Source organism: Salmo trutta, chromosome 4, assembly GCF_901001165.1.
Source record: "Salmo trutta chromosome 4, fSalTru1.1, whole genome shotgun sequence".
NCBI classification, from domain to species: domain Eukaryota; kingdom Metazoa; phylum Chordata; class Actinopteri; order Salmoniformes; family Salmonidae; genus Salmo; species Salmo trutta.
The window spans coordinates 70,873,204-70,892,078 of NC_042960.1; the positions used below are offsets into that span (position 1 = coordinate 70,873,204).

The 18,875-nt window shown below is 44.0% G+C and overlaps 1 non-coding gene across 1 annotated transcript; it reads left to right on the forward strand.

Moving 5' to 3' along the window:
* The first annotated feature begins 17,957 nt into the window (after positions 1–17,957).
* On the forward strand, positions 17,958–18,010 carry LOC115193108 (U7 small nuclear RNA). The gene has a single exon (XR_003878072.1). It is a non-coding gene; the product is annotated as a U7 small nuclear RNA (small nuclear RNA).
* Positions 18,011–18,875: the final 865 nt, after the last annotated feature.

Sequence of the window (18,875 nt, forward strand, 5' to 3'; positions counted from 1 at the left end):
TCCAAAGTCAACTAGAGTGGAAGACTGGAGTCTCTGGGGTCGTTGTCACATAAAACCTGTCCGTTAGCCAACTGTTCCCAGGTGAGGTGAGTAATGGAGCTTCCTGCTGTGTATCAGGGGTTAACATGACCAGCACAGCCCAGGCCAGCTGCAACCATACTGCTGCAACCCTACTGCTACAACCATACTGCTGCAACTATACTGCTACAACCATACTGCTGCAACCACACTGCTACAACTATACTGTTACAACCATACTGCTACAACCATACTGCTACAACCATACTGCTACAACCATACTGCTACAACCATACTGCTACAACCCTACTGCTACAACCACACTGCTACAACCACACTGCTACAACCCTACTGCTGCAACCATACTGCTACAACTATACTGCTGCAACCATACTGCTACAACCAGCTACAACCCTACTGCTACAACCACACTGCTACAACCACACTGCTACAACCCTACTGCTACAACCATACTGCTACAACCCTACTGCTACAACCACACTGCTACAACCACACTGCTACAACCACACTGCTACAACTATACTGCTGCAACCAGCTACAACTATACTGCTACAACTATACTGCTACAACCACACTGCTACAACCCTACTGCTACAACCACACTGCTACAACCACACTGCTACAACCACACTGCTACAACCACACTGCTACAACCACACTGCTACAACCACACTGCTACAACCACACTGCTACAACTATACTGCTACAACCACACTGCTACAACTATACTGCTACAACCCTACTGCTACAACCCTACTGCTACAACCCTACTGCTACAACCCTACTGCTACAACCCTACTGCTACAACCCTACTGCTACAACCCTACTGCTACAACCCTACTGCTACAACCCTACTGCTACAACCCTACTGCTACAACCATACTGCTACAACTATACTGCTACAACCATACTGCTACAACCATACTGCTACAACTATACTGCTACAACTATACTGCTACAACCATACTGCTACAACCATACTGCTACAACCATACTGCTACAACCCTACTGCTACAACCCTACTGCTACAACCCCTACTGCTACAACTATACTGCTACAACCACACTGCTACAACCATACTGCTACAACTATACTGCTACAACCACACTGCTACAACCACACTGCTACAACCACACTGCTACAACCACACTGCTACAACCACACTGCTACAACCACACTGCTACAACCACACTGCTACAACTATACTGCTACAACTATACTGCTACAACCACACTGCTACAACCATACTGCTACAACTATACTGCTACAACTATACTGCTACAACCATACTGCTACAACTATACTGCTACAACCATACTGCTACAACCATACTGCTACAACCATACTGCTACAACCATACTGCTACAACCATACTGCTACAACCATACTGCTACAACCATACTGCGACAACCCTACTGCTACAACTATACTGCTACAACTATACTGCTACAACCATACTGCTACAACCATACTGCTACAACCATACTGCTACAACCATACTGCTACAACCATACTGCTACAACCATACTGCGACAACCCTACTGCTACAACTATACTGCTACAACTATACTGCTACAACCACACTGCTACAACTATACTGCTACAACCACACTGCTACAACCACACTGCTACAACCACACTGCTACAACTATACTGCTACAACTATACTGCTACAACCACACTGCTACAACTATACTGCTACAACCACACTGCTACAACCACACTGCTACAACTATACTGCTACAACCAGCTACAACTATACTGCTACAGCCATACTGCAACAGCTATACTGCAACAACTATACCTGTGATTAATGAGCCAATTGTGAAGACTGACTGACAAGATATTTTGAAATCCAACCCTCCGCTCGACAACAAGCTGCCTTCCTCTCAACTCTTTCTCTGATTGGATGATTACGTAGATAACTCTGTAGTCAGGTTCCAGTCCAGTGCGTGTGTGTATGTGTGCGTACGGGTGTGTATGTGTACGTACATGCGTGTGTGTGTATGTACGTGCATGTGTGTGTGTACGTACGCGTATGTGTGTGTGTGTGTGTGTGTGTGTGTGTACATACACTGAATTGATTTGTACTGTAAAAAAAACAAGTATTTGTTATCTAATTCTTTGCTGACTGGCAGGAAGAATTGATGATGATGATTCTAGGATATTTAGACAGAAGTAGAAATCCTATAATATAACAACTTAGCTTCACCCTGACAGTGTTCATGTGTATTTTCCATGCCCTTGTTTAACTCTGGCAAAGCACAGGGAAAGGTAATGGCCGGGTAGCTGCTCCTTCCAATTCCTTGTTTCCTATTTCTTATTTATTTTAGGAACATTTTTAACTTCTTCCACTTATGCTTTGATGTTCTCCCAACAACATCAACATGTGAAAATCTACACGGTCGGTCACTGACTCATGCTTCTGTAGCCAACGTAACTTTGGGTGTTTCTTAGTTCAAATCCTTTAAGACAGCGTTAAGTAAAGTGTGTGTGTGTGTGTGTGAAGTGTGTGTGTGTGTGTGTGTGTGTGTGTGTGTGTGTGTGTGTGTGTGTGTAATGTGACTACAGCTATAACGAACTAACCTTGTTCTCAAAAAATCTAACATCTAAAATGTAACATTCTCAAATGGAAAAAAAAGTTTTTAAAAAGTATCTCGGCCGGAGAAGCTGTTTTTTCTTCTCCGTCTCCAAAACATCCTGAAACTCTTTGGCGGACGGATGGATGACAACAAAATAGTAAAAATATCCATCATGTAAGACGTGAGAATAATGGCTGTTCATATTCATTCCTTTTACCTCACTGTTTTATAATGTTGTTGAATATGCAGCAGTAGCAGGTAAATTCATTCTGCTCATTAAAAAAAGGTTGGCAAGACCTCACCTCATCTACCTCATACATCAAACTTCATTAATACAGAATAATCCCCGCGGTTAGGCCAATGATCATTATGAAACACGGGACAGTTTCCCGGACACAGATGAACCTTTCAGAGTTTCGGAAGAAAGTCCTTTGTTTCTGGCCATTTTGAGCCTGTAATCGAACCCACAAAATGCTGATGCTCCAGGTAATCAACTAGTCTAAAGAAGGCCAGTTTTATTGCTTCTTTATACAGAATAACATGTTTTCAGCTGTGCTAACATAATTGCAAAATGGTATGCTAACATAATAATCAATTAGCTTTTTAAAATTATAAACTTGGATTAGCTAACACAACGTGCCATTGGAACACAGGAGTGATGGTTGCTGATAATGGGCCTCTGTACACCTATGTAGATACTCCATTAAAAATCAGCCGTTTCCAGCTACAATAGTCATTTACAACATTAACAATGTCTACCCTGTACTTCTGATCAATTTGATGTTATTTTATCGGTGACGGAGAGAGTGATCACACTGTCCGGAACAGCTGATGCTCTCGTGCATGCTTCAGTGTTGCTTGCCTCGAAGCGAGCATAAAAGGCATTTAGCTCGCCTGGTAGGCTCGTATCACTTGGCAGCTCGCGGCTGAGTTTCCCTTTATAGTCCATAATAGTTGGCAAGCCCTGCCACATCCGACGAACGTCAGAGCCGGTGTAGTAAAATTCAATCTTAGTCCTGTATTGACGCTTTGCCTGTTTGATGGTTCGTCTGAGGGCATAGCGGGATTTCTTATAAGCTTCCAGGTTAGAGTCCCGCACCTTGAAAGCGGCAGCTCTACCCTTTAGCTCAGTGTGAATGTTGCCTGTTATCCATGGCTTCTGGTTGGGGTATGTACATAACACCCCTACTCTTACGATAAGTGCCATGGGATCTTTAGTGACCACAGAGAGTCAGGACACCCATTTAACATCCCATCCGAAAGACAGCACCCTACACAGGGCAATGTCCCCAATCACTGCTCTGGGGCATTGGGATATTTCTTTAGACCAGAGGAAAGAGTGCCTCCTACTGGCTCTCCAACACCACTTCCAGCAGCATCTGGTCTCCCATCAAGGAACCGACAGTGGGATGCAGGGTGATATGCTGCTGGGTTTAACCAAGCCCTGCTTAGCTATGATATTGCCAATGCTATCCCCTCACTCTCTCCCTCCCTTGCTCCCCTCCCAGGGTCTGGAGGTAGAGACAGGGTCTGGAGGTAGAGACAGGGACTGGAGGTAGAGACAGAGACAGGGTCTGGAGGTAGAGACAGGGTCTGGAGGTAGAGACAGGGTCTGGAGGTAGAGACAGGGTCTGGAGGTAGAGACAGGGACTGGAGGTAGAGACAGGGTCTGGAGGTAGAGACAGGGACAGGGTCTGGAGGTAGAGACAGGGACTGGAGGTAGAGACAGGGACTGGAGGTAGAGACAGGGTCTGGAGGTAGAGACAGGGTCTGGAGGTAGAGACAGGGTCTGGAGGTAGAGACAGGGGGTAGAGACAGGGTCTGCAGCTAGAGACAGGGTCTGCAGCTAGAGACAGGGACAGGAGGTAGAGACAGGGTCTGGAGGTAGAGACAGGGACAGGAGGTAGAGACAGGGTCTGGAGGTAGAGACAGGGACTGGAGGTAGAGACCGGGACTGGAGGTAGAGACAGGGTCTGGAGGTAGAGACAGGGTCTGGAGGTAGAGACAGGGTCTGGAGGTAGAGACAGGGTCTGCAGCTAGAGACAGGGACAGGAGGTAGAGACAGGGTCTGGAGGTAGAGACAGGGACAGGAGGTAGAGACAGGGTCTGGAGGTAGAGACAGGGACTGGAGGTAGAGACCGGGACTGGAGGTAGAGACAGGGTCTGGAGGTAGAGACAGGGACTGGAGGTAGAGACAGGGACAGGAGGTAGAGACAGGGTCTGGAGGTAGAGACAGGGTCTGGAGGTAGAGACAGGGTCTGGAGGTAGAGACAGGGTCTGGAGGTAGAGACAGGGTCTGGAGGTAGAGACAGGGGGTAGAGACAGGGTCTGGAGGTAGAGACAGGAGGTAGAGACAGGGTCTGGAGGTAGAGACAGGGTCTGGAGGTAGAGACAGGGTCTGGAGGTAGAGACAGGGTCTGGAGGTAGAGACAGGGACAGGAGGTAGAGACAGGGACTGGAGGTAGAGACAGGGTCTGGAGGTAGAGACAGGGGGTAGAGACAGGGTCTGGAGGTAGAGACAGGAGGTAGAGACAGGGTCTGGAGGTAGAGACAGGGTCTGGAGGTAGAGACAGGGACAGGAGGTAGAGACAGGGTCTGGAGGTAGAGACAGGGACTGGAGGTAGAGACAGGGTCTGGAGGTAGAGACAGGGTCTGGAGGTAGAGACAGGGACAGGAGGTAGAGACAGGGTCTGGAGGTAGAGACAGGGTCTGGAGGTAGAGACAGGGACAGGAGGTAGAGACAGGGTCTGGAGGTAGAGACAGAGACAGGGTCTGGAGGTAGAGACAGGGTCTGGAGGTAGAGACAGGGTCTGGAGGTAGAGACAGGGTCTGGAGGTAGAGACAGGGTCTGGAGGTAGAGACAGGGACTGGAGGTAGAGACAGGGACTGGAGGTAAGAGGTAGAGACAGGAGGTAGAGACAGGGTCTGGAGGTAGAGACAGGGTCTGGGGGTAGAGACAGGGTCTGGGGGTAGAGACAGGGACTGGAGGTAGAGACAGGGTCTGGGGGTAGAGACAGGGACTGGAGGTAGAGACAGGGTCTGGAGGTAGAGACAGGAACTGGAGGTAGAGACAGGGACTGGAGGTAGAGACAGGGTCTGGAGGTAGAGACAGGGTCTGGAGGTAGAGACAGGGTCTGGAGGTAGAGACAGGGGGTAGAGACAGGGTCTGCAGCTAGAGACAGGGACAGGAGGTAGAGACAGGGTCTGGAGGTAGAGACAGGGTCTGGAGGTAGAGACAGGGGGTAGAGACAGGGTCTGGAGGTAGAGACAGGGACTGGAGGTAGAGACAGGGACTGGAGGTAGAGACAGGGTCTGGAGGTAGAGACAGGGGGTAGAGACAGGGTCTGGAGGTAGAGACAGGGTCTGGAGGTAGAGACAGGGGGTAGAGACAGGGTCTGCAGCTAGAGACAGGGTCTGCAGCTAGAGACAGGGTCTGCAGCTAGAGACAGGGACAGGAGGTAGAGACAGGGTCTGGAGGTAGAGACAGGGTCTGGAGGTAGAGACAGGGGGTAGAGGTAGAGACAGGGGGTAGAGGTAGAGACAGGGGGTAGAGGTAGAGACAGGGGGTAGAGGTAGAGACAGGGACAGGGTCAGGAGGTAGAGACAGGGTCTGGAGGTAAGAGGTAGAGACAGGGACTGTAGGTAGAGACAGGAGGTAGAGACAGGGACTGGAGGTAGAGACAGGGTCTGGAGGTAGAGACAGGGTCTGGAGGTAGAGACAGGGTCTGGAGGTAGAGACAGGGGGTAGAGACAGGGACTGGAGGTAGAGACAGGGTCTGGAGGTAGAGACAGGGACTGGAGGTAGAGACAGAGACAGGAGGTAGAGACAGGGTCTGGAGGTAGAGACAGGGTCTGGAGGTAGAGACAGGGACTGGAGGTAGAGACAGAGACAGGAGGTAGAGACAGGGTCTGTAGGTAGAGACAGGAGGTAGAGACAGGGACTGGAGGTAGAGACAAGGTTTGGAGGTAGAGACAGGATGCTCTCACCTGAGACAGAGGAAGGAGCGTGCCTCTCATCAGGACTGAGATTGTACGCATCGACAAGAGAACAGAGCCTGGATGAGCTGAACCCAGGCATCTTATCATACACAGACCAGGAACACCTACTGAACACACACAGTACATTATATAATACTGTCTATACAACCATGTACATATCACAGCCTGAGCCAACACACACACACACACACACACACACACACACACACACAGCTACATAGGCCTCCCGAGTGGTGCAGTGGTCTAAGACAGTATTAGCTGCGTCACCAGAGATCCTGGGTTTGAGTCCAGGTTCTGTCGCAGCCGGCCGCGACCAGTACGGCGCACAATTGGTCCAGCGTCGTCCGGGTTAGGGGAAGGGTTGTCCCATTGTGCACTAGCGACTCCTGTGGCGGGCCGGGCGCAGTGCACGCTGACACGGTCGCCAGGTGTACGGTGTTTCTTCCGACACATTGGTGCGGCTGGTTTCCGGGTTAAGCGGGGCATTGTGTCAAGAAGCAGTGCAGCTTGGTTTGGGTCGTGTTTCGGAGGACGCACGGCTCTCGACCTTCGCCACTCCCGAGTCCATACGGCATTGCAGCGATGAGACAAGATTGTAACTACCAATTGGGGAGAAAAAAAGGGGTAAAAAACTATATATATATATATATATAATTTTAAAATAATTTTAAAAAGAACACAGCTACGTACACAGACAGGAAACCCAGGAGGGAAGTTAACATGTAGAGTCCCACATCCTGTCTGAATGCACTGTAGCTATATTAATTACAACTCTAGTTATAATACACTGAATAGAAGAGCCTATATTAATTACAACTCTAGTTATAATACACTGAATAGAAGAGCCTATATTAATTACAACTATATTAAGTACATATTATATATATATTAAGTTGATTTCAGGAACTCTAGAACAAGAGATTGAAACGGATCCAATATTACATTTGGATAAGAACTAAAGATCTGTTCCCTCCCTCCCTCCCTCCCCTCCCCTCCCTCCTTCCTCTCCCTCCCTCCCTCCCTCCCTCCCCTCCCTCCCTCCTTCCTCTCCCTCCCCTCCCCTCCTTCCTTCCTTCCCCTCCCCTCCCTCCTTCCTTACCCTCCCTCCCTCCCTCCTTTCCCTCCCTCCCTCTGTCCCTCTCTCTGTCCCTCCCTCCCCTCCCTCCTTTCCCTCCCTCCCTCCCCCCTCCCTCTGTCCCTCCCTCCCCTCCCTTCCATCCCTTCCCTCCATCGGTAGTCTCCAGCGATGCTTACGTGCCATTCACACACACACACACACACACACACACACACCTGGAGGGTCTTATTCCCAGGAATCCCATAAAGGACCTAATGGGCTCTTCCAACATTTTTCTGAGGATGATGAAGAGCTGTATGTACTGCTTCACCTCAATGACTCCCAGTTCCATTTACTTGATTTGAGCTGAATTCCCTACTCCCTACATAGTGCACTACTTTTTTAACCAGAGCCCATAGGGAATAGGCTTCCATTTGGGATGCACCTTTACTTTATTTGACCCTTTCAACGTTAGCTACTGGGGTAGAAGAATATGGTGGTTACATAACACGGCTCTGTGAATACTCTCGGCTGCTGTGTATGTGACTAGAGGCGATTAACACAACAATGAGTCTGTAAGTGTTATTCACAAGGATAAATGGTGAATTCAAAAGAGAGCAACAGAAAAAAAGTGTGTTTGTGTGTGTGTGTGTGTGTGTGTGTGTGTGTGTGTGTGTGTGTGTGTGTGTGCGCGCGCGTGTGCGTGCGTGTGTGTGCGCTTCACATGTAACATCCTACCTGCTGTTCTCCTTTCATGTAGTGGAAGTGACTCCAGACCTAGACTGGATCCCAAATAGCACCTTATTCTCTATGGGTCCTGGTGAAAACCTAATACAAAACAGACCTAGACTGGGTCCCAAATAGCACCCTATTCTCTATGGGCCCTGGTGAAAACCTAATACAAAACAGACCTAGACTGCGTCCCAAATAGCACCCTATTCTCTATGGGCCCTGGTGAAAACCTAATACAAAACAGACCTAGACTGGGTCCCAAATAGCACCCTATTCTCTATGGGCCCTGGTGAAAACCTAATACAAAACAGACCTAGACTGGGTCCCAAATAGCACCCTATTCTCTATGGGCCCTGGTGAAAACCTAATACAAAACAGACCTAGACTGCGTCCCAAATAGCACCCTATTCTCTATGGGCCCTGGTGAAAACCTAATACAAAACAGACCTAGACTGGGTCCCAAATAGCACCCTATTCTCTATGGGTCCTGGTGAAACCTAATACATAACAGACCTAGACTGGGTCCCAAGTAGCACCCTATTCTCTATGGGCCCTGGTGAAAACCTAATACAAAACAGACCTAGACTGGGTCCCAAATAGCACCTTATTCTCTATGGGCCCTGGTGAAAACCTATTACAAAACAGACCTAGACTGGGTCCCAAATAGCACCTTATTCTCTAGGTCCTGGTCAAAACTGGCCACCCCTCATAGCCTGGTTCCTCTCTAGGTTTCTTCCTAGGTTTTGTCCTTTCTAGGGAGTTTTTCCCAGCCACCGTGCTTCTACACCTGCATTACTTGCTGTTTTGGGGTTTTAGGCTGGGTTTCTGTATAGCACTTTGAGATATCAGCTGATGTAAAAAGGGTTTTATATATAAATACATTTCATATGATTTGAAAACCAAATACAAAACAGACCTAGACTGGATCCCAAATAGCACCCTCTCCTCTATAGGTCCTGGTCAAAAGGAGTTAACCTTATGGAATAGGGTGCATTCTGGGAATGATCCTGGCCAAATGGCATAAAAGGGCTTAAACGTTGCATAAAGGACAACTCTAAACAATATTATGTCTTTTAAAAACACAATAATATTTGTTTGGTAATTGATTCTCAAGTGTTCTAAAGGAATATTGAGTTTTGCCTCTGACAAGTATAAAATGTGTCAACATTATAAATCAAGCAAGTTAAATGACACCAGGGTATATTGGAATGAAAGAAATGTCTTGCTCAATACGACAGACAAAATCTTACATTTAAACTAATGTGCAAGTCAAGTACAGCTGCCCAGAACAGTGTAATGTATTAGTAGTCTATAGTATGATTATAGTACAGTGTGTGTTTGTGTGTGTGTGTGTGTGTGTGACACATCCCGACCTCAAAGAACAGCTTTGTGTTTAATGTTTTATGAGACAGACCGGCTCACAACATTTGTTACAAATTATGCTTCCTGGAGCTGTAAAGTTGACACCTGCCTCTTCAATCAAACCACATTCTATTTGTCATTTGCTTTGTAAACAGCAGGAGTAGACAGACTAACAGTGAAATGCTTCCTTACAGGCCTAACTTCCCAACAATGGAAAGAGAAAATAAATTATGAAATAATAGAAAATTAATTACACGAGGAATAAATACACAATAAGTAAAGATAACTTGGTAATAACATGGTTATATACACAGGGTACCAGGACCGAGTCCATGTGCTGGGGTACGAGGTAATAACATGGCTATATACACAGGGTACCAGTACCGAGTCCATGTGCTGGGGTACGAGGTAATAACATGGCTATATACACAGGGTACCAGGCTATATACACAGGGTACCAGGCTATATACACAGGGTACCAGTACCGAGTCCATGTGCTGGGGTACGAGGTAATAACATGGTTATATACACAGGGTACCAGTACCGAGTCCATGTGCTGGGGTACGAGGTAATAACATGGTTATATACACAGGGTACCAGTACCGAGTCCATGTGCTGGGGTACGAGGTAATAACATGGTTATATACACAGGGTACCAGTACCGAGTCCATGTGCTGGGGTACGAGGTAATAACATGGTTATATACACAGGGTACCAGTACCGAGTCCATGTGCTGGGGTACGAGGTAATAACATGGTTATATACACAGGGTACCAGTACCGAGTCCATGTGCTGGGGTACGAGGTAATAACATGGTTATATACACAGGGTACCAGTACCGAGTCCATGTGCTGGGGTACGAGGTAATAACTTGGTTATATACACAGGGTACCAGTACCGAGTCCATGTGCTGGGGTACGAGGTAATAACATGGTTATATACACAAGATACCAGTACCGAGTCCATGTGCTGGGGTACGAGGTAATAACATGGTTATATACACAGGGTACCAGTACCGAGTCCATGTGCTGGGGTACGAGGTGATTGAGGTAGATATGTACATATGGGGAGGGGTAAAGTAACTAGACAACAGGATAGATAAGACAGTAACAGCAGTATACTGTAGGTAGGGGTAAAGGATAGATAATAGACAGTAACAGCAGTATACTGTAGGTAGGGGTAAAGGATAGATAATAGACAGTAACAGCAGTATACTGTAGGTAGGGGTAAAGGATAGATAATAGACAGTAACAGCAGTATACTGTAGGTAGGGGTAAAGGATAGATAAGACAGTAACAGCAGTATACTGTAGGTAGGGGTAAAGGATTGATAATAGACAGTAACAGCAGTATACTGTAGGTAGGGGTAAAGGATAGTTAATAGACAGTAACAGCAGTATACTGTAGGTAGGGGTAAAGGATAGATAATAGACAGTATACTGTAGGTAGGGGTAAAGGATAGATAATAGACAGTAACAGCAGTATACTGTAGGTAGGGGTAAAGGATAGATAATAGACAGTAACAGCAGTATACTGTAGGTAGGGGTAAAGGATAGATAATAGACAGTAACAGCAGTATACTGTAGGTAGGGGTAAAGGATAGATAATAGACAGTAACAGCAGTATACTGTAGGTAGGGGTAAAGGATAGATAATAGACAGTAACAGCAGTATACTGTAGGTAGGGGTAAAGGATAGATAATAGACAGTAACAGCAGTATACTGTAGGTAGGGATAAAGGATAGATAATAGACAGTAACAGCAGTATACTGTAGGTAGGGGTAAAGGATAGATAATAGACAGTAACAGCAGTATACTGTAGGTAGGGGTAAAGGATAGATAATAGACAGTAACAGCAGTATACTGTAGGTAGGGTAAAGGATAGATAATAGACAGTAACAGCAGTATACTGTAGGTAGGGGTAAAGGATAGATAATAGACAGTAACAGCAGTATACTGTAGGTAGGGTAAAGGATAGATAATAGACAGTAACAGCAGTATACTGTAGGTAGGGGTAAAGGATAGATAATAGACAGTAACAGCAGTATACTGTAGGTAGGGGTAAGGATAGATAATAGACAGTAACAGCAGTATACTGTAGGTAGGGGTAAAGGATAGATAAGACAGTAACAGCAGTATACTGTAGGTAGGGGTAAAGGATAGATAATAGACAGTAACAGCAGTATACTGTAGGTAGGGGTAAAGGATAGATAAGACAGTAACAGCAGTATACTGTAGGTAGGGGTAAAGGATAGATAATAGACAGTAACAGCAGTATACTGTAGGTAGGGGTAAAGGATAGATAATAGACAGTAACAGCAGTATACTGTAGGTAGGGGTAAAGGATAGATAAGACAGTAACAGCAGTATACTGTAGGTAGGGGTAAAGGATTGATAATAGACAGTAACAGCAGTATACTGTAGGTAGGGGTAAAGGATAGTTAATAGACAGTAACAGCAGTATACTGTAGGTAGGGGTAAAGGATAGATAATAGACAGTATACTGTAGGTAGGGGTAAAGGATAGATAATAGACAGTAACAGCAGTATACTGTAGGTAGGGGTAAAGGATAGATAATAGACAGTAACAGCAGTATACTGTAGGTAGGGGTAAAGGATAGATAATAGACAGTAACAGCAGTATACTGTAGGTAGGGGTAAAGGATAGATAATAGACAGTAACAGCAGTATACTGTAGGTAGGGGTAAAGGATAGATAATAGACAGTAACAGCAGTATACTGTAGGTAGGGGTAAAGGATAGATAATAGACAGTAACAGCAGTATACTGTAGGTAGGGGTAAAGGATTGATAATAGACAGTAACAGCAGTATACTGTAGGTAGGGGTAAAGGATAGATAATAGACAGTAACAGCAGTATACTGTAGGTAGGGTAAAGGATAGATAATAGACAGTAACAGCAGTATACTGTAGGTAGGGGTAAAGGATAGATAATAGACAGTAACAGCAGTATACTGTAGGTAGGGGTAAAGGATTGATAATAGACAGTAACAGCAGTATACTGTAGGTAGGGGTAAAGGATAGATAATAGACAGTAACAGCAGTATACTGTAGGTAGGGGTAAAGGATAGATAATAGACAGTAACAGCAGTATACTGTAGGTAGGGGTAAAGGATAGATAATAGACAGTAACAGCAGTATACTGTAGGTAGGGGTAAAGGATAGATAAGACAGTAACAGCAGTATACTGTAGGTAGGGGTAAAGGATAGATAATAGACAGTAACAGCAGTATACTGTAGGTAGGGGTAAAGGATAGATAAGACAGTAACAGCAGTATACTGTAGGTAGGGGTAAAGGATAGATAATAGACAGTAACAGCAGTATACTGTAGGTAGGGGTAAAGGATAGATAATAGACAGTAACAGCAGTATACTGTAGGTAGGGGTAAAGGATAGATAAGACAGTAACAGCAGTATACTGTAGGTAGGGGTAAAGGATTGATAATAGACAGTAACAGCAGTATACTGTAGGTAGGGGTAAAGGATAGTTAATAGACAGTAACAGCAGTATACTGTAGGTAGGGGTAAAGGATAGATAATAGACAGTATACTGTAGGTAGGGGTAAAGGATAGATAATAGACAGTAACAGCAGTATACTGTAGGTAGGGGTAAAGGATAGATAATAGACAGTAACAGCAGTATACTGTAGGTAGGGGTAAAGGATAGATAATAGACAGTAACAGCAGTATACTGTAGGTAGGGGTAAAGGATAGATAATAGACAGTAACAGCAGTATACTGTAGGTAGGGGTAAAGGATAGATAATAGACAGTAACAGCAGTATACTGTAGGTAGGGGTAAAGGATAGATAATAGACAGTAACAGCAGTATACTGTAGGTAGGGGTAAAGGATTGATAATAGACAGTAACAGCAGTATACTGTAGGTAGGGGTAAAGGATAGATAATAGACAGTAACAGCAGTATACTGTAGGTAGGGTAAAGGATAGATAATAGACAGTAACAGCAGTATACTGTAGGTAGGGGTAAAGGATAGATAATAGACAGTAACAGCAGTATACTGTAGGTAGGGGTAAAGGATTGATAATAGACAGTAACAGCAGTATACTGTAGGTAGGGGTAAAGGATAGATAATAGACAGTAACAGCAGTATACTGTAGGTAGGGGTAAAGGATAGATAATAGACAGTAACAGCAGTATACTGTAGGTAGGGGTAAAGGATTGATAATAGACAGTAACAGCAGTATACTGTAGGTAGGGGTAAAGGATAGTTAATAGACAGTAACAGCAGTATACTGTAGGTAGGGGTAAAGGATAGATAATAGACAGTAACAGCAGTATACTGTAGGTAGGGGTAAAGGATAGATAATAGACAGTAACAGCAGTATACTGTAGGTAGGGGTAAAGGATAGATAATAGACAGTAACAGCAGTATACTGTAGGTAGGGGGATAGATAATAGACAGTAACAGCAGTATACTGTAGGTAGGGGGATAGATAATAGACAGTAACAGCAGTATACTGTAGGTAGGGGGTAAAGGATAGATAATAGACAGTAACAGCAGTATACTGTAGGTAGGGGTAAATGATAGATAATAGACAGTAACAGCAGTATACTGTAGGTAGGGGTAAAGGATAGATAATAGACAGTAACAGCAGTATACTGTAGGTAGGGGTAAAGGATAGATAATAGGCAGTAACAGCAGTATACTGTAGGTAGGGGTAAAGGATAGATAATAGACAGTAACAGCAGTATACTGTAGGTAGGGGTAAAGGATAGATAATAGACAGTAACAGCAGTATACTGTAGGTAGGGGTAAAGGATAGATAATAGACAGTAACAGCAGTATACTGTAGGTAGGGGTAAAGGATAGATAATAGACAGTAACAGCAGTATACTGTAGGTAGGGGTAAAGGATAGATAATAGACAGTAACAGCAATATACTGTAGGTAGGGGTAAAGGATAGATAATAGACAGTAACAGCAGTATACTGTAGGTAGGGGTAAAGGATAGATAATAGACAGTAACAGCAGTATACTGTAGGTAGGGGTAAAGGATAGATAATAGACAGTAACAGCAGTATACTGTAGGTAGGGTAAAGGATAGATAATAGACAGTAACAGCAGTATACTGTAGGTAGGGGTAAAGGATAGATAATAGACAGTAACAGCAGTATACTGTAGGTAGGGTAAAGGATAGATAATAGACAGTAACAGCAGTATACTGTAGGTAGGGGTAAAGGATAGATAATAGACAGTAACAGCAGTATACTGTAGGTAGGGGTAAAGGATAGATAATAGACAGTAACAGCAGTATACTGTAGGTAGGGGTAAAGGATAGATAATAGACAGTAACAGCAGTATACTGTAGGTAGGGGTAAAGGATAGATAATAGACAGTAACAGCAGTATACTGTAGGTAGGGGTAAAGGATTGATAATAGACAGTAACAGCAGTATACTGTAGGTAGGGGTAAAGGATAGATAATAGACAGTAACAGCAGTATACTGTAGGTAGGGTAAAGGATAGATAATAGACAGTAACAGCAGTATACTGTAGGTAGGGGTAAAGGATAGATAATAGACAGTAACAGCAGTATACTGTAGGTAGGGGTAAAGGATTGATAATAGACAGTAACAGCAGTATACTGTAGGTAGGGGTAAAGGATAGATAATAGACAGTAACAGCAGTATACTGTAGGTAGGGGTAAAGGATAGATAATAGACAGTAACAGCAGTATACTGTAGGTAGGGGTAAAGGATTGATAATAGACAGTAACAGCAGTATACTGTAGGTAGGGGTAAAGGATAGTTAATAGACAGTAACAGCAGTATACTGTAGGTAGGGGTAAAGGATAGATAATAGACAGTATACTGTAGGTAGGGGTAAAGGATAGATAATAGACAGTAACAGCAGTATACTGTAGGTAGGGGTAAAGGATAGATAATAGACAGTAACAGCAGTATACTGTAGGTAGGGGTAAAGGATAGATAATAGACAGTAACAGCAGTATACTGTAGGTAGGGGGATAGATAATAGACAGTAACAGCAGTATACTGTAGGTAGGGGGATAGATAATAGACAGTAACAGCAGTATACTGTAGGTAGGGGTAAAGGATAGATAATAGACAGTAACAGCAGTATACTGTAGGTAGGGGTAAATGATAGATAATAGACAGTAACAGCAGTATACTGTAGGTAGGGGTAAAGGATAGATAATAGACAGTAACAGCAGTATACTGTAGGTAGGGGTAAAGGATAGATAATAGGCAGTAACAGCAGTATACTGTAGGTAGGGGTAAAGGATAGATAATAGACAGTAACAGCAGTATACTGTAGGTAGGGGTAAAGGATAGATAATAGACAGTAACAGCAGTATACTGTAGGTAGGGGTAAAGGATAGATAATAGACAGTAACAGCAGTATACTGTAGGTAGGGGTAAAGGATAGATAATAGACAGTAACAGCAGTATACTGTAGGTAGGGGTAAAGGATAGATAATAGACAGTAACAGCAATATACTGTAGGTAGGGGTAAAGGATAGATAATAGACAGTAACAGCAGTATACTGTAGGTAGGGGTAAAGGATAGATAATAGACAGTAACAGCAGTATACTGTAGGTAGGGGTAAAGGATAGATAATAGACAGTAACAGCAGTATACTGTAGCTAGGGGTAAAGGATAGATAATAGACAGTAACAGCAGTATACTGTAGGTAGGGGTAAAGGATAGATAATAGACAGTAACAGCAGTATATTGTAGGTAGGGGTAAAGGATAGATAATAGACAGTAACAGCAGTATACTGTAGGTAGGGGTAAAGGATAGATAATAGACAGTAACAGCAGTATACTGTAGCTAGGGGTAAAGGATAGATAATAGACGGTAACAGCAGTATACTGTAGGTAGGGGTAAAGGATAGATAATAGACAGTAACAGCCACTAGGGGGCGGCAGGGAGCCTAATGCCTGAACCCACCACTAGGGGGCGGCAGGGAGCCTAATGCCTGAACCCACCACTAGGGGGCGGCAGGTAGCCTAACGCCTGAACCGACCACTAGGTGGCGGCAGGTAGCCTAACGCCTGAACCCACCACTAGGGGGCGGCAGGTAGCCTAATGCCTGAACCCACCGCTAGGGGGCGGCAGGTAGCCTAATGCCTGAACCCACCGCTAGGGGGCGGCAGGGAGCCTAATGCCTGAACCCACCGCTAGGGGGCGGCAGGGAGCCTAATGCCTGAACCCACCGCTAGGGGGCGGCAGGGAGCCTAATGCCTGAACCCACCGCTAGGGGGCGGCAGGGAGCCTAATGCCTGAACCCACCGCTAGGGGGTGGCAGGTAGCCTAATGCCTGAACCCACCGCTAGGGGGCAGCAGGAAGCCTAATACCTGAACCCACCACTAAGGGGCGGCAGGGAGCCTAATGCCTGAACCCACCGCTAGGGGGCGGCAGGGAGCCTAATGCCTGAACCCACCACTAGGGGGCGGCAGGAAGCCTAATGCCTGAACCCACCACTGATGAAACGCTTTGTGGATACGGGACCTGGAATGAACAAAACATACAGTCAATATTACAGTAGAACAAAAGAAAACAAAAAGTCTATATACAGTGAGTGCAAATGTTTTATTTATTTCACCTTTATTTAACCAGGTAGGCGAGTTGAGAACAAGTTCTCCTTTAAGTTAAGGCAATAAATAGGCCATGGTGGCGAAGTAATTACAATTTAGCAATTAATTAAACACTGGAGTGATAGATGTGCAGAAGATGAGTGTGCAAGTAGAGATACTGGGGTGCAAAGGAGCAAGATAAATAAATAAATACAGTATGGGGATGAGGTAGTTGGATGGGCTATTTACAGATGGGCTATGTACAGGTGCAGTGATCTGTGAGCACTTACTCATGTGTAGTACTTACTATACTGTAGAATACTATATTAAATACTACAGTATTATCCGGGGGGAAAAAACACTGTAGTAAATACTACAAAAATGTCCGCAAATAACTACAGTCCGTTAAAAAAAAAATTAAGAAAAGTAAATACATTATTTAAATGTGCCTATACCCTGCCCATTCCCCTCCCCCCATATCGCAGTTTGTGCCACTCATGAATGAGAAACTTACATGTCAAGTATAGACTATATTGCGTTCCTTACAGTATATAGAAACGAGCAGAAGCTCTGAACTATCCGTTCAGATTCCTGTCCTAGGTAATGGGAAAATGTGCTCTTTTAGTATTTATCCAGTAGGTTTACTGAAGGAGAAAGCCTCCACTTCTATGGCAAAGATCATTTTTTTAAAAAATACTTTTTTTTTTATAGTAAATACGACAGTATTATCCACATAAACACTATAGTAAATACTACAGTCTGTAAAAACACTACAGTATACTACAAACCGCAAAACACTACATTAATTACTATAGTATATACACTACAGTTTGTTCAATACAGTATTTATAGTATAGTTAACTGTAAATACTACAGTATAATACAGTGTACTGCAGTAAATACTTCAGTAAAGTCTGCGAAAAACACTATAGTGAATACAATAGTATTTATAGCATTGTATATTTTTCATGTGGGCATGAGGTCCGAAAATGGGTACTTTTTAGCTCACAGTTTCACCCGATATTTTAGGAGACATTTTATATTGGTACAGAGACAGAGAGAGAGAAAGAGAAAGTGGCCTAAGAGATGTCTACCAACAGTATACAGGTCCGCTTGAAAACCAGTTACTAAAAGTTTACAACCAGTTGGCTACATAAGCAGGTCTGAGGTCCATTTTCATCAGAGATAATTCTAATGTTGATAATTTTAATAAACATTATGAATAATTTTATAACGGTGCATTTACATTGTCAAGTTGTGTATGGTTCACACTGCAGCTCTTTGCCCAAACTTGAAAAAGGCCTCTTTAAGGACTGAAGGAAGCAAGGGACAACAACTCAATCTTCTTCTGACTTCTTTTATTTATTAATTAATTAATTAATCAGTTAGTTAGTTAGTTTTTTTAGTTAATTAGTTAGGTTGAAAACCTTTAAAGGCAAAACACAAAAATAAATCTACATTACTTCAAGTAAAGTAATTTCAAATTAAATATATCATCTCAATATTATCTCAATTATACTATATACT